We start from the raw sequence: 13,680 nt of genomic DNA, 5'->3' as shown, positions 1-13,680 counted from the left end.
AGAATGGGGCCCTCTACCATGAACAGACACTCTGGACTTACCAGGCTACCATTAGCTTTCTGCTGTAGACCCACACCACTGAAGTGGGCAGGGTTTTGCTTACTATTTCTAACTTGCATATCACCGCCATGGGTGGAGAAGACCAGGGCAGAGTGGGGAAAGAGAAAGAGATCCAATCCCAGGAGGGATATAAAGGAGCAGCAGGAAGAGTGGGTTATCTGGGTGTGATCAGGGGAGGAAATCAACAGTCAAGAAACCAGCAGGAGGGTCAAAGGAGAGGGGAAACTTGGGGGCAATTGTTAAAGAAGATAAGATACTGGCTAGTGAGTGAAAGCGGTACAGCTCCGTTAGGGACTGTGTGTGATTGGGAGAATTAATGTAAAAAGGAGGGAGTAGCGGAGAGAGAATTAACATGAAATGGAGGCGAGGCCTAGAGGAAGTGAGAAACATCGGAGGGAAGTGAGTGTGAGAGACTGAGGGAAGTGAGTGTGCGTGTCAGCGGTCTAAAACCAACACATTTTAAAGGCACAATTCCCAAATCCTCGCAGACCAATAAAGACTGGATAGAGTGGGAACAGTTAGAGAGTCTATGAGGGCGTTTAGGGAGCTAGAATGCTCTGCCTTCAAGGCCTTACCATTAGCCGAAGGCATAACTGGACAGTATAGGTGTGAAGAATTCGACAATCCACACGGTGGATGTGCGCTTGCCTTGGCTTTTTTGACAATTTTAATTAAATGGAACGATTGAAGACCAGCCTCAGAAAACGTGTGGGGCTAATCCACACGCATTTTCCTATGCTCACAGCACAACAAATGCATGTGTGTACTCTAGGGGGTGTGAGGAACCTGAGGGCATCCTCACTTCTTTTCCCCCTGGATCCTCCTCTCAGGTGGCCAGGGAAAGGCCACTGCATTTGATCGCGACCCTGGGGGTGGATATGCAAGGGAGGATCAACTGGGTGGAGGTAACTGTGGGGGGGGTGGGCATCCTTAAGCGTGACATGGCATCCCGAATTCCACTTCCAGAATGAACCGGTTATACGTCAGCCATTTCAGGCTACTGTCAGCCCTTTCCTTCCCTCCCAAATGTCCCCAAAAACAGCACCTCAACACTGGGACGAGGAAGAGACTAACTAGGAGGACACATCCTTATAAACACTGATCAGCCTTACATTGTTAATGCAGACATCAGTTGAATACCAAGATGAGGACAGCACAGAATTTGTTCTTTGTATTTAAATTTGTTTTAATAACTTTTACAACTTACAGCCATGATATTTAACCGCACATCATTCTAGATCTACAAGCATGTTCAGACACTCTCGCCCCATAACCTTCCCCCCCATCCTGCCACATTTTCAGTACAACTCTTCGGGTTTAACCTTTATTAAGCCTTCATAGTTCCAACGTCACTCTTGCCTTCTAGGTCCCTACACCAGTGTGTCTTTCCTTGAGTGTTCTTGCTCACCCCAGAACTTATGATAGTTTATTTATATAGCGCCTATACACAATGTGTTTCAAAGCGCTTCAAGGCAAGGGAGGGAACAAGGGAAAATACAACCACATTCTTACAGGCCATGAACAGTAAGGATGTGAATTAACTATCGTACTCGGCCTGACGACATTTCAGATAGTGCAAGAGCTAAGACATAGATAAGGAAGGGAGGGGGAGAGTGGGAAGGAAATGGAAACAGACAGGCGACTACCGTACTAGACCCGACGACATTTCTGGTAGAGCCGGAGAAAAACAAAAAGGTGAGGGAGAGGGGTGCAGAAAGGGAGGGGAGCAACAAAACAAGCGACTATCATACTAGGCCTGACGACATTTCAGATAGTGCTGGAGCGGTTGTGGGGAGGAAACAAACAGTAATGGGTGGGTGGAGGAAACAGACGAGGTTGCTATCATATTAGGTCCAGGGACAATTCTGATAGAGTAAGTGCATAGAAGAAAGTAAGGGGAGGAGATAGGAAAAGGGAGAAGAGAAAAAAGGAGGAGAGAAAAGAGTAAGCAGTCAAAAAGAGTGGAGAAGCAAGAGTGGAGAGCGAATACAATTGCAGAAGTCAGTAGTAACACATAATGTTGCAAGCCAGGATACAAGATGAAGATGGGAACAGCATGATTCAGGGCCACCATGAGTACAAGATGCAAAGGAAGTCCAGCAGGAGAGTTGAGAAAGAGTGAGATGTCCTCCAGGAGTCAATGTCTATACTATTTTCACCCTCGTCCAAGCGCACCGCTTCCTGCCATAAAACAGTCTCCGCCAGTGTCCATTCTTGCAGATCTCTCCACCATTGTCCGACGTCAGGGCCAGCCTGTTTTTTCCACTCCATCGCTATTGTGTGCTTGGTCAATGCATACCCTAGGTCTTCGAGTCTGCTCATAGGTCTTAATTTCTTGGGCCTAGGGAAAAACGCCCAACAAACAGGCTACGGGGGAGTGCACGTTCAACACCACATCTGCTTTTGACAATTACGTGCCACCTCATTCCAATATTGTGCCACCTTAGAACATGCCTAGAACGTGTGAACCATATCAGCATTAACCAGTTTACATTTCAGGCCACACTGTTCTGTAGTTTTGTTGAACCCTGACATTGTTGAACCCTGACATTCTCTTAGGGGTCAGATATGCCCTGCGAGTCACATACTACTGTATCAGCTGAAATGTTGCATTTCTAGACACCCGTTTGTGTTAGGAAAGCACCCTCTCCCACACTCCTTCCTCAAAAGACTCCTGAAGGTCCGCCTCCCAGCGTAGGCTAGTGCTAGTAGTCCTGTCAGTCTGTTGGCTCATAATTAGTTTGTAGTCACCTACCACACAACAGAGCAGTCTTGTGCAGGCGCCAACGCTTTACTCTCCCTCATCAAGCCTCAAGACACATTCTCTGTACTGGTTTGGAAGGTAGGTTTGTTCTCTACTAAGCCAGCATATTCCGCCAGCACCTCTAAAGAAATCGATGTTGATAGTGTCACTACAGAGACTGACATCCAGATTCTCCGCTGGCCGCCTAGTCTAGCTGCTCCAGGAAAGACTACTTGGGGAGAGCAGACAGACAGATAATGATAGGGCAGGTGGTTCACATGGCAGATTGTACAACCATGCGGTGATAAGCTGTAGCTGTAATAAAGACCAGCGTCTCTGAGAAGACGACGAGATTCTGTTCCTGTGTTTCAAGTTTGCCTTAAAGTTGTTTTCTGAACACAGGCGGGAATACAAATACGTATTTTCCCCCCACACAGAGTGCTGTGAAGTGGGCACAAGGTGAAGAACAAATAATGCGGCACCTAGAGAAGGGCTCTGAGTGAGGCATTGCAGTGTCATCCCGGGCGTGTAGTAGTGATGCGGTGAAAGGGTCAGGTTCCCTGCAGCGCACTGCCAGTTGGAATGGAAACAACGAGCCGGGCCACTGTATCTGAGGCAGCCTTTTAAGAAATACTCTACAAGCTTGGTGGGTTGCAGCGCCAAGAGTCTGCGTGGTGTAAGAAGTGAGCCTACCCCGGTATGCAAAGGTGGACAAAAACGAGAGCACAAGGGCAGCATCAACCTGATGCTTTGAGCAGTGCACACTGGCAGTTGATGGGGATGAGCCGAGTATCCACTCCTCTAGAGCACAGTAACAGGAAGAACATTTAGTGGTGGGGTACATTAAGCATGAATTGGGACAGCCGAGGATCTACTTGATGCACGGGCGCACCGACAGTGGTAGCAGGCTGACTCAGGAAGGATAAGTATTGCAAACGAGAGGAGGATCCGCTCAAAGCTCTTGGAAACCGGATGTCGCAGCACAGATCTGCATGCCATTGTGCTCGGGCCCAACGATAAGTACCTTTTGGTTTGCGCCCAAGCCAGCTGCGAGTACGGAAAAGTCCTCAACAAACAGTGCCAGGCCAGCGAAGAAGGGAGCGGTCATGGAGGTAGCTGCACAGGTTATGAGGAGAGGGATCTCCAAATCAGACCTCATTGACTGTCTGCAGAGCTTAAAAGGAAGAGCTGAAAGGAGGAACTAAACCAGTCCATATAGAGATTGAAAATAACACGATCAACTTGTGGACCTGGTCCAAAACACAAAACAGCTAAATGCACAAGTGGGAGATACCAAGACAGGACTGCAGACCTTACAGGAGAATGTACTTCATCTTCAGGGAGAACTGACCAGTGCCAATCAAGAAATGTATCTTCAGGTGACAGCCACAAAAGATTTGGAAAATAGGCATCAGCAGGAAAATCTCTGCATAAGAGTCGTGGTGGAAGGAATTGAAGACACTGATCTTTAAAAGCTGGAGACAGCAAGATTTTAAAGCACTAGTCCCAAAGATTGCATAAGCGGGTCTAACACAGGATAGAGTCCATAGAGTTGGCCCACTTAGAAGAACCCTGAGAGTACAACCAAGAGACAGTCGTGAAATTCCACTCATATCACACTAAGGAGGAGATATTGGTTACCTCGAGAAAAGCGAAAGCTGGGAACAATCTCTTTTCAAGGTCAATCACTCTTAATCTTCCAGGACATATCGGTGCTCATCTACAGAAGAGGCAGGTGTTTTGGCAGATTACAGGAAAGCTGCAAAAAGAAAGCATCCACTGCAGGTGGAAGTTCCCCTTTGGTGTGGCGCCTACTTGAAAGGGGGCGAGAAACGAGATGCACGGCCCCAGAAGAAGCTGCGCAACTACTTGGCCTGCAGATCGGGAGCAAGCAAGGAGAACAGAACGACACCCAGTGGTCCAAAATTACAGTGGCGCAATTTGCAGCCGCAAGAAGCTTGAAGGAAGCAGCATGGTGGCAAGTATATGAGGGGAGAGGAGATGATGGGATCTCCTTGGGGCAATCAAACTGAGGGCTTAACGATACCTACTTACGGTGTGGGTAAAAAGGAGGAGGGAATCGAGATTTCCTCAATACATTGGGTCTGGTCACAAGCAGGGAGAAAGGAACAAGCGGATGGGTTCATGCAACAACATTCAGGGTCCCGACATACAACGTAAAGGGTCTCAATACCCTGCAAAAGAGAGGTAGACTACTGATAGAGCTTGCAAGTATACGTGGTGTGCATACAAGACACAATTAACGAGAAAAAACATTTTCCTGCATCAATTCTATGCAAGAGCAAAGAACAAGAGTAAGGAAGTAGGCAGGTTCAGTTCACCCTGGTGAAAACCAAGTCCGCAAAGGAGAAAAGTAATATTGTTGTAGAGGGTTGGTTTAACAGGGCGCTACTCACACTTTTGTCAGTTTACGCGCTGACTAGTGGTCAAAACGAATTTGTGACGGGGGATTTGCTTATTGCAGGGGGATCGCAACATGGCATTTGATCCCAACTGGGAGGTTTCCAGAGGCACTTATATGGGTACAACACAGCCCTTGAATGTCTTATTGTTTTCATTTTTATTTTTTAAGTGGGATGGAAGAAGCTGGGCTGGTGGATGCTTGGAGGTGTATGAATCCCGGGGTACAGGACGACTTCTACTCCGTGTGCACCAGGTATATTCTAGGCTGGATTACATCATGGTGGGGAGTGCGATCCTGCCAAGGGTAGACTGGGCAGGGATAGGTACAATCGTGCATTGGGACCGTTCTGCAGTGTTTATTACCTGGGATCTACAGCAAATGGAGCAAAAACACAGTACTGGAGGCTGAACCCATCCCTGCTTCGCGACCCTGTGTGTAGGAGCAAGATTGGTGAGGGTATTGGAGAGAATTGTGAAGAATCCTACGAATCCCTCACTAAAACCCTGCCTAAAGTCTCCTCCCAGGTGGCCAGGGAAAGGCAGACGCTTCCTGATCCTGACCTTGGGGGGTGGGGGGGGGGGGTTGTGTGGAGATCCTGTGAGATGAGACAGCATTAGACTTCTGAAAGGAGGTGCGTTTCTGGGATGCCAAAACAGGTAACGGCATATTGCCATTATAATGTCCCTGACCGGCATAATATCTGTGACCCGGGCTACAAACTTTCAAATCTGAGCAAGTCTTGTCAATAGAAAGATTTTTTCAGAATAAATACCCTGCTTACTCCCTAAACATCGAATATGAATGGATCTACAGAAAATGTCTTACAAACATGTATAGCACCCACTCCTAAAAGTCCATCTTGTACTGAATTTAAGGGGAATAAATCTACCCTTAACAATAGCTCAATTGTGGGAAAAGCTGACTCTGTTGAAGGGGACGATAATCCTAGAAGTACTGGGACGAAAAGAGTGCTGAAGAGGCATGCAGTTGCAGTAGTCAGGCAATCAAGCTCACACCTGAAGGAACCTGGTAGGCATAAAATGTCCCCTTGGGTGCACGCAATTAGAAGGAGTGGAAGGAGCTGCAACTGTGGCTGGAATGTGAGATTTAGCAGAAGGTAGAAGGCACAAGGCTGGCAAACCAAGCAGAAGTGGGAGAATGAGAGGTACGCCGGAACGTGGAGGCGGCAGATTTCACCTGCGTATTCTGAGAGGGTCCTGTTCCCCCAAACTCTGAAGTGCAGAGTCTGCGCAATGGAAGACATGCAGGAGAAAGGTCTGTGCACATGTGAGCCAGATTGCTGTGTTTCCGAGCTGCGGACATGTAGGAGACTGAGGCAAGAAGTAATTATCAAGCCTCAGGAGTGAAAGGAGCTCCCAAAACGTGTGACCGGAAACACCTTTTCAGGAGAAGGGTGTGGGTCCCCAGCGAGCCAGAAGCAGTAGAAGTTGTGGCAGGAGTCAGGAAAGCAGTGCAACCTGCAGAGCAAGAGTCTAGGCAGCCGGTGAGTGACGCACAGCGTCTAACACATTACATGAGCCTCACCGGTAACAGTATCCAGCTCCCTGTTAACTCATGTAAGACTTTAAGCAAGTATAAGTTGTTTGTTGAATCCAAAATACTCTGAACAACAGAAACGTAGCAGTCACGTATAATGGTAAAACTCGTTTACCCGCCGGAGAATCAAACTTGGCTAAAATCAATTGAAGGAGTGGTCGCATGTCCCTAATTAAGAGGAGGGAACGCTGCTCGCACCGTTACCGGATACATAAATATTGTAACTCTTGTATTGTCAAAGTTAACGTGTGAAAACTACATGGTCGTGTGTGCCTAATTGTGATTACCAAAGGAGGTCTGAACTCCATCCTTTTCTTTCACACAGGAATACAATTAAATACCAATCTTTCAACCCTGAAAACTAAATCAACAAGTGGTTGCGTGTGCCCAATTCTGAATTTCAAAGGAAGACCCAATCCTATTAATTCTAACATGGCATACCTTTCATTTACAGAAGGTAAATGGTATAACAATTGAAAAGGAAGATAAGCATTGCCCAAGCCAAGAGTCTCCCCATAGTTCCAGTGAAACCAACCTTTCCCAGAGTTAAGAAGCAATTAAACTGTACCGTGAAGTTGATAACACTGTATTGGTCTAAGATAAAAATGTGCAAGTATTACCTGAAGCTAAGAGTGGCACCAAGGCTTCTGGGTAATTAATTGGGCTCATCACTGGCAGAAAGATGCAGATAATATTGGGGAGGGGAGACTGGTCAACTTCAAAATAGTCTTTACAAACAGTCAACCGGTAGTGCCAGAGACTGGAATACAGAGAGAAGGAAGTCTCCAAGGCAAACCCATGTTGTTGTGGCAGACAGACAAGAGAGGCAAAGAGGCTGCCCCTTCTAAGAGAGTTATTCAGAGGAAGAGTGCCTTGCCTACTTGAAGTTGTTGAAGTACATCTTGTCAAAGCCTGTCTTAAAGTATAAATCTCTGAAGCTGTGGTAGTAGTCCAAAGTACTGAAGCAGTAGTGGTATATCTGGTTGTCAGTGAATGCAGTATACTAGAAGTCCAAACCAAGCGCAGTACTGAGAGACAAAATGTGACTGCTCTCATAGTGAATGAAGTAGAAGTGGAGTTGTTAAAAGTTGAAGCAGCAGTACTAATAAGTCATCCTGACAAATATACCATTGTGAAGGCAAGTAGAAGTGAAGTTGTTAAAATTGCACTAAGAAGTCATCCTGACAAATTGTGAAGCTCAAAACTGTAACCAAGAGAATACAAACTGTTAACCAAGAACTGTACATCACTGGTGTTAGTGGATATTGCTTTTCTTTTTGAACTGTGGGAAGTCTTCTTGAGCAGGGTGACATAGCACTGTGGCTGTGATTACCATTGGTGCCATTTGGAGGAAGTGTAAAGTGGTTATGTCACCAAGAAGAAGGGATTTGCTAGTGGAACTTTGGTTAACAACATTTTCCATTGACTTTTGAAATATCAAGAACTGATGGGAGACATTTCTTTGGTTGAACTCATTCAGGACATTAGAAGGTTATTCAAAGACTATGAACGTTGTTCATATAATGTTACCTTGTCATACATTTTCTTTGTGTATTTGTTGTTTAGTGCGAGGGCAGTTATCCTGCGTAGTGTGTGTTCCCTTAGGTTTGGTTAGGCAGGGAAATCCTCAGCAGAGATGGGATAGCGAGGCATTTATTTTAACATAATTTCTTAAATAAAATGCCAAATGTTGGCAAATCAAAGTTGTTCACCTCACATTACTGACCCCTCACAGAACGCATAAGGGGAGACTAGCGATGACATACGGAGAGAAGCATTCAAAGCCTACATTAGAGGGGTAATAAACTCAAAGGGGGTCCTAGCTATGAGGGCACGGGCATTGGAGAACCTGCTAGTGCTGCTAAATGAGCTCGAGGTACAGTATGGCTCACAGAAAGTCTAGAAAACTCTAGGCGACAAGAGGTCAGATCAATGTAAGAGGTGAATAAGGCAGAGTACACCCTGTTGAAGATTAAGCAGCGACATTCCGAACAGGGCAAACTTTATTGTCCTGGAAGCTTACAGCTCGAATGAATAAAAGGGTCAGAGATCTGCAGGCATCTGAGAGGATCACAGTCAAATTAGAACACGAGAAACAGAAGGCATTTGACAATTTCCATAGAGAGTTGTATACATCAGACTCCCCATCTCAGGAGTCGATAAGATGCCTTTCTGGGGAAGTGTGCCCAGCCGACAGTGACGGAAGATCAAAAGCAGGGTTTAGGAGAGGACATAACAAAGAAAAGGTCTTAAAGGCCATCAGTTCCCTTAAAAACAAGTAAGGTCCCAGGGCTTGTATGGATTCTCCCGAGAATTCTATAAGGCCTACGTGAGCACACTTCTGGGTCTGCTTCATGCGTTATTAAATACGACCTGGAAGGAGAGTTCCAGGCTTGAAGGAGGAAGCAAGTGCGTCTGTGATCCCTAAAGAGGGTAAAAAAAAACAGCCTTTGCTACTCAGACCACCCCATTGCGGTACTAAATATTGACAGAAAGCTCTATGACAAAGTTCTGGTGACACGGCTGGACCAGGTAACGGCTGATAAATCGGGATTTGTCACGAGGAGACAGGCGGTCGACAACACGTGTGTGATGGACCTTATAGGACATTGCACACAGAAAAAAGAGGAAGAGAAGAAGTCATGGGGGAGTGGAGAAGAAGGGCTTTCAGGGAGGAGCGGAAAGATGGGTAGGTGGGGGAGGAGCGGATAGTGAGAGGAAGGGAGTTCCAGTGGAGGGGGGCCAAGAGTTGGAAGGAGTGGAAGCGCGAGGAGGCACAAGGGGCTGGGGGTACGGTGAGAAGGTATTGGTCAGCTGAGCGAAGAGGGCAATATTAGCTCATTTGCAAGTGATGGGGAGCGCTTTACAGATCTACAACTCTGGTACTGGAATCTTCAAAGGGACAATAAAGTGGGGTCCACAAGTCCATTAACTGCATTTGAGAAGATGATTTTTACTCCTAAGGGAGTGGAGGGGTCCGTAGGATGGATCTTGCAGTTGTAGGACTGCCTCAAAGCGCAGGCCCTGGCGAGACTCCCATCCTTTGTATAAGGATGGCATAGGGCCTTAGGTAAAGAGCTGGATGTGAGACAATGGGCCGAGATATGGAACAGTGTCTTAAAAAAAAAAAAAAAAAACAGTCAGCACTCAGTACGCAGAGCAAAGTACAACATGCTGGTAAGGTGGTATTTATGCCCCGAGAGAGAGACCCGCACGGAGAACAGAGAATCCAGGCTATGCTGGAGAAGGTGCAGAGCCACAGGTATATATCTGCACATATGGTGGAGCTGTCCCAAGTTACAACCTTACTGGGGAGAAGTGGTGGATACATTAAAGCAGATCACAGGCCTGCCGAATAACTGCACCCCAAAGATCTGCCTACTGGGATGATGGGCACCATGATGGGGGTAGCCAGACTGATCTTGCTGCGGCTTTCCAGACGGATGTTAATAGTTGCTAGAAACTCTGTCGCACCACAGCATGGAAGATCTAATGGAAGAGTGAGAAAATGTGAGAGGTCAGTGCAAACAGTGTGCGTGCAACCTTTATGGAGTTTGATCATTTGTGGTTTACAAAGCTCTCTTGGGACATGAGGGGCTCCCAGAGCCCTACCAGGTGGTGGCGAGTGGAGGGTGTAATAGCAAAAGTCAAATGGGAACCCGCCTTCACCTACCAGGTCTTGTGGTTATGTAGGAAACCTTGAACTTGACACGAAGTTGCAAACAAACTATGACTAAACAGCATGAGCCCAAATACAATGAACCACAACTGGATGACCAACTCATCTGTAGGTCAGACATCCTTTTACTAAAATTAGAGTATACGCTGTAAGAACCATTACATTTCCCATAAAACATTACAGCTTTTACATTAAATTGTCTGCCAGAATAATATAGTCCAAGTTTACTGTCAGGACAGATTCCAAAAGGATGTGCACCAACAACTGAAAGTCCTAATAAAGCGCTTCATACACCTCTGTCAAACACCTGTCAATGGCACCTAAAAGTGGGACATGCCGACACATTCATATGTTCAAAAATTAATGTTCAACTAGACTAAGGGGTGCATCCTTTCCACAATAGAAGCAGGAACATTTAGGACAGGCGAACCCTCAACATAAAGGATTTGTACCGATGAACAAATTGAATATACAACAAAAAAATATAGTGTTCTTAGTAGGCTTATGGTCTGGTACCTCATCCTCGGACAACAAACGAGGGTTGTTTTGCTGGCCAACTATACCCCATATTTTATGAAATATACATTTAATGTTAATACTTATTTCTTCTTGCCATTGATGGCTTCCTATGTTATCAGCCACAACATTTTAACTTAGAGTAGTTTTACCACTCCTCCTTATCCAATTGCAAGTCAGGAGAGTGTATATGAACTAACACCTAAATATTCCACCTCTTGAAAGCTGTACCAGAGAAACAAACTCATACAATAGCGTATTAGTATGTACTGTATTCCAGGGGTGTCTTCCAAAACTGGGTTCGTGAGAATCCCAGGAATTCTCAAAGGAAAACACTCCCCCCACCAGAAACCATCTGCTATTTCCTGTGAAAGGCCCGTCATTCCCAACGGTCACAATGTACCAGTCTCACCTCATGCCACTGTCATGTCAGCTGTCACTCACTATCGGGCCTCCCAATCTACAGAACTTCCTAGTAGCCACATTGACTTCTAAGGTGACGGCCATTCACCACAGTGAATTATCAACGAAAGATTGGCCATTCACCACAGTGAATTATCAACGAAAGATCACACAATCCAGGATCACTAATCCCCATGTCAACAGGTGCCAAAGGGAAACATGCATTTATGATTTAAAAGCAGGATATGACTAGTCTCAAACTGGCAGATCGGTGGTGGGGGTGAACATGTCTTTATTTCTATTGTATATGAGAGACCGCTGTGTTTCAGAACGGATGTCACCTGAAACAATGTTTCCATTAAAGTCATTCTAATTGATTCACCCGTTTCAGGAAAACGTGAACGAAACCAAGAGCATTGGATGAATCATCTAGCTCCTGTACATTTGAAGGCCATTTCTCGGCGTCACGCGTGTGGCTGTTTTCAGGTAACACTCGGGATTACCTCACTATATTAAAGAGAATCCACGGATGGCAATCACCCCATCGGGCATTTGTTTTCGGTGGAAACCTGCAGATACCACTTCTGTCCAAGCTCTTGCACGTACTGCAACTGTCTCCTTTTGTGTAAAAGGAGAAAGCAATTTAAATAAAAGCTACAGTGTTTGGGGATCGCAAGTCTGTGGGAAGTTGACAAGTAAAACTATGAAATATTTGCCTCGTGTCTATAAAGAATCTGAAAAAGGCCAATTAGTATGTCCCAATTTACGGTAGTGGACTTCTAACCCACCATCCCATCAGAAACCAACGAAATTGAGCCATGTGATATATAAATAAAAAAGGAGTATAAACTAAGTTAACTACATGAAGAGTACATGGGCAAGTCCGGCCTGCTATGAACACAAGACCCAGCAAAGAGTGTCAAGGCAGCGGCAGAAGCGAGGCGCATGGAGGATGCGTGTGTCGCAGCTTGCTAACAAGCCAAAGCCAGAACTACAGTTGGAAAAGGTTGCGTGCACTTCGGAAAGTGATCTGTAATCGCCACACGAGAATAATATTTAGCGTTTAAGTGGTCCGTGGCTCGGTGGGTCTCCCCACTGCTCCCAGGAACGGCATCGGGGCCCCCGTATTGCGTAGGTGACTCCGCGGTACCCTGGTAAAGGAGATAGGGGCACTAGCGGCAACAATGTATCGGATGGGGTTCCTGCCCAGGCGATAAACCCCCTTATGCGCTCTGGCAGGGCTCTCTCACCAGCGCCGACAGGATTATCTACACTCAAACATCCCAGGAATGAGGAGACGCCCCTCCCAGGCCGCGAGTCCCGGCCCACAGGCAGCGACAGAAAGAAAACTCTCACCAAAACAAGCCCTATACGGAAAAGGGAAAACTTCGCCCCAGTTCACACAATCCCAGCTCAGTGTCCCAAGAGATCAGGTTCCCCGTGGGACGCTCTATTCACGCCTGGGGACCGGCGGGAAGTAAACACTGCTGGGCGGAAGCGATGTGTGTTCATGCGATGACCGGTGAGAGAAGTGCCCGAAACAGACCCACATAGCTACCCTGAAGATTTAAAGTAGGATACACCACTAGTGTGTCGCCACGTACCTGGCGATAAATGCCGTGGCCTCCTGGGGGCACCGATTTGTCTTCGTCTCCTCCCTGCCACCCGCTGGTCCGCGCGGGGTTCAGTCGTGGAAAAGAAAGTGGAAGCTCCTGCTCGTCCCAGGGACCGTCCCTCCCCAACACGAGGGTCCCTCCGTGTAGAAAGCCCGCGTACACTGGTGGGTGAAGCTGAAGCCCCCGCCGCGAGAGTCCGCGTTAAACACTCAGGAGTGCAGCTCTTGTCAGGAGGCGGGCAGCTGGGAGCACAGGAAATGCTCCCGGGGCAGGGAGGAGCAGCCGGCCTGGAACAGCTTCAGAGCAATGACTCACTGCTTCCCCCACAGGCACACCCTGTCAGGTGTGTCTGGCCCTTGACACGCCCTTCAGCCCCCTTCTGCCCCATAGGCTCCCACGCTATCTTGCACACCCCAATTTACCCCGTTCTCTCCGTTAATGCACACTTTGAAGGGGATTGCCAGTATTACCCTGAAAAAGTAAATTTACAAGTCTTTACATTTCTCCGTTGTTCGGGTCCAGCTGCTCACTTCCTTTATGTCGCTGTTTGTTTCTGTGTTTTACAACGTGCACACAGGTAGCCCCCAACGCGACGACTACGCATAGGCGAAGAGTATATTCCCGTGTCATATTTTACGGAGGAATGAAAAAAAAAATCTGAAATCTCTAGTTTATTTAACAG

The 13,680-nt window shown here is 46.8% G+C and overlaps 1 protein-coding gene across 1 annotated transcript in view; it reads right to left on the bottom strand.

The window, feature by feature from the left end:
• The window catches only part of CTNNA1 (catenin alpha 1), a 505,233-nt gene extending 491,927 nt beyond the window's left edge, over positions 1-13,306 (bottom strand). Inside the window, exon 1 of the mRNA XM_069652692.1 lies at positions 12,987-13,306. The gene's annotated coding sequence lies outside the window, so the exon portion shown is untranslated. The remainder of the gene's footprint in view (positions 1-12,986) is intronic.
• Positions 13,307-13,680: the final 374 nt, after the last annotated feature.

The sequence above is a fragment of the Ambystoma mexicanum genome, chromosome 3p, assembly GCF_040938575.1.
Source record: "Ambystoma mexicanum isolate Mex_15411 chromosome 3p, UKY_AmexF1_1, whole genome shotgun sequence".
Lineage (NCBI taxonomy): Eukaryota > Metazoa > Chordata > Amphibia > Caudata > Ambystomatidae > Ambystoma > Ambystoma mexicanum.
The sequence above is the reverse complement of the archived record's forward strand: the minus strand, read 5'-3'. Positions and strand labels throughout refer to the sequence as shown.